Genomic DNA, 3471 nt, shown 5'->3' with positions numbered 1-3471 from the left:
GAGCAATATTTCTGGACAGGGAAGATAACAGTTCTTCCCTTAGCTTTTCATAACCAAACATTGCATTTACAACTGGCTTCCAGTTTCTATCGCAAATGTTTCTTATCATGTTAGCAGTCATAACATCGGGCGGGGAGCGAAACGTAAACGTTTCGTCCCCTGTTGGGATGATCACTTTCATTTTGGCTTTTTCACCTTCTCGATCCTCCACCGACATGAGGTTACAGATTTCATTTCGAGCTTCTTGTGAAGAAACTCCATCAGCATACGTGATGGAACGTCGAGCTTTTGACTTCTTGGCAGTCTGCACTGTCATCTTTTCAGTAACTGCAGCTGGTGAACTGATCTTGTTCACTTTTGCCAGATTAGACGAATGAGGTGAAATCGACATTCGCTTGAATCACTCAACTTCGATTGGCGAATATTCAATAGAACTCGACGGGTTTTGCACAGCAACATTCAATGCAGATCCCAAAAACCTCATCAAATCAGTTGCGTTTCGAATCTTTGTGGCACATTTGGCACACACACGGCTTGAGGAATCCAAACTTTTCCTGCAAGTAAATGCGAGTTCCCCGACATTTTCTGACTCCCGCGTGTTTGGGAATTTCAAACAAATTCTCTGTAGAAACTCTGCGAATGAAGCCTCCGTAATAATTCCTAAAGTTACATTTACAGACGCGACAAAAATCGTCAACAGATGATTCCTTTGCCGGTCTCCCTTTCACAGACTTCTTTGGTGTTTCGCTTGACAAGGACATTCGCCGAGCACGAAGCACATGATGTGAGACGAAAACATGCTACCCACCAGAACGTGATCTACGCGCGTAACTCTCGGGAAAGCGATGACAGACCAAAATTGACAGGCCGTCAAGATAAGGGAAATAATTGGATTGCAGTTAATTAGATTTGAAATGAACGCCATAAAATCACTCGGCCGTGAAAGGTCAAACACTGAGGCTTTGTCTGTAGTCCGTTTTTTTTCGCCTTCCGCCCAGACACCAGCTTTCGCGCGGCCTGTTTTTTTTGCTCCGCTCTCGACGAACTATAAGAAAACAAAGGGACTGCTTGTAGTCTATTCATCTTGTAACACAATGGAAAATAATATCCTATAAGTTATAAAACTTATTTTAAAGAAGAAAACTTTTGGAGACAGATTACAACGAATACAGTATATTTCAATGCAGCTTAAGAAATAAGAAATACTGCAATGTCTCTGTGCACGAAAACTGGTTAGTACTAGGTTGCATCATTTCAAGAGTACTAAAACGACTGAGCAGGCTTTATTGTTGACAAAGGTATCAGTGTACAATGAACTCAACTTAAAAGGCACACTGTCACAAACCTTAGGGCAAGCAGGACATTCATTTTCACTTTCAAGAAAGGGATTGAACTGCTTTAAATTGTTCAAGATGCTGGTGATATACCCAAACTCACAAAAGCAATCTCCAACAAGCAATCGATAAATATCTTTAACCTAGAAAATTACATCAATTAATCACCTTGGTCAAATATAAAAAAGTCGATACAGGGTTTGAGAAAATTGCTGTCCAGTTTTCCGGAACAAGAAGACTTCATGCCTTGGCAAGCACCTCTCTCTTCTATTTCTCTGACCACTTGCCAGCCAGGCAAGCTCTCACCCATTCAATAAAATGAAAACGAAAGGTATCAAAATTTTAGAGCCTGGGCAAATCGGCCATGAAGCTTTCTTTTCTAATTTTAACTTTTTTCAAGCCCAGTGCAATAAAAATACACAAAAGGGCACTTTACATGTAATAGCTGCTTGATTGCTTCTTGGCAGAAACCTGCCTACTTTTGGTGCTGACACAATAATATTATGTAGGCATTTTTGGCTCGTTGTTGCCAACTGGTGGCTTGTATGTTATTTGCCACTGCAGTGCCTGATAAATTGATTTTAAAGACATTCCGCATTCAAGGAACAGGTACTGCAGGAAGTTCATAAATCCCAAGTCAAAGGCCACCTTAGGCTGTTTAGGTGTGGATGGCCAGAAACTATTCCTAACTAAAGTTATAGCCTCCGGTTCGTGCTCACAGCATTTTATTTTAATGACCTGTTGCAGTCCTAAAGAATGCAATGTAGTATGTGGTCAGCTGATACGATGAAGGCAAAGGTTAATTTTAGCTCACTCAATATTAGCACCATGGTGCTAAGCTACAAAAAAAATTATTTCATTGCCTTAAAACTAATCAACAACAAATGAGCTTTGAAACTGGTGCCTTACAGGTTGGTGGAGCAAGGAAGAGATCTGACCATGGGAAAGAAGGCAACCATGGCAACCCTGTGAGCGGCCACCACGAAAAAAGGCAATGTCACACTGAACCAATCAGTGAAATACCTACCAACCAGTTACTTAACACGAAAGGCAGGGAGGGCGAGGAAAGCTAAAATTTCCATGCCAGCAAGCAAGCAAATGCAAAGGCGACCAGGAGGAGTTCCTGCAATTTAAGTTTTGAGGGTCACCCCCTCTGACTGGCTATACTTGTTATAATTTCAAATACCTGGAAGCTCTTTTTTTTTTAACAGTTAGGTTTCATATCCTTAATACACAATTTATTAAGAGCACTTGCAACAAAGTCAAATGCAAATCACTAACTATAGAATCAATACTGATATGACCACTTATCACCCATCTACTTTTAATAATATATTTTTTTTAACTTGGGCTAAATCTATCTGAATATAAGATTCTTTCAACCGTTTTGAAGCGCCTGGAGAAAGGTTACAGAATCAAGGACAAATGCACCGCTTTGAACATTACAAAGTTCAAGCTTCAGGCTTCAGTGCAAGACTTTACTCCGATATTGCCAGAGTGGCCTAAAGGCAGGATCTTTTCTATCGACAGTCAAGAACAGTGGGACAATTGCACTTCAAAGAGAACTTGTTGGTAAGCAACTTTCTCATCAGTGTTCCATGTTTGCATGCATGTGTTAACATAAACAGCCTGTCCCATTCAGTGGTCACAATATTTAAAAATAGTTAAATTAGTTAATTGCAAGCAATTTTCATAACTCGATCTATTTTTTTAGCTTTTTGGGGTCAACCTGGCCTCACTTGCTTGTTATAACGTCTATCCTTCAATAAGCACTCACTAAGGTAAAAAGCTTGGTCCAGTTGATCATTGTTCATTTCAGTGAAGGTGTTTGAAGTTAAAACAGCTGATGTCCGTGAGGTGCTAATGCCAGTTACATATGCGACTGGAGAGGCTTGCACGAGTAACAGTTCAACTTGGAATGCAGTGCCAACTGTACAAGTGAATGGAAAGCTCCAACCCCGCAAGACTGGTCGGCCAGTGACAACACACAGGAAAGATGAGGAATTGTTTAAACATTTGCATATTGGATTTGAAAGAAAAGAATGGCAAATACCAAAGTGGAACAAGTTCAAATCAGGTTAGTTGATGTATGACAACGCAAAATTACCGAAATGCTATTTGAAAACAAAAACGATGG

This window comes from Montipora foliosa, chromosome 13 (genome assembly GCF_036669935.1).
Source record: "Montipora foliosa isolate CH-2021 chromosome 13, ASM3666993v2, whole genome shotgun sequence".
Taxonomy (NCBI): domain Eukaryota; kingdom Metazoa; phylum Cnidaria; class Anthozoa; order Scleractinia; family Acroporidae; genus Montipora; species Montipora foliosa.
This window is presented reverse-complemented; position numbering follows the sequence as displayed.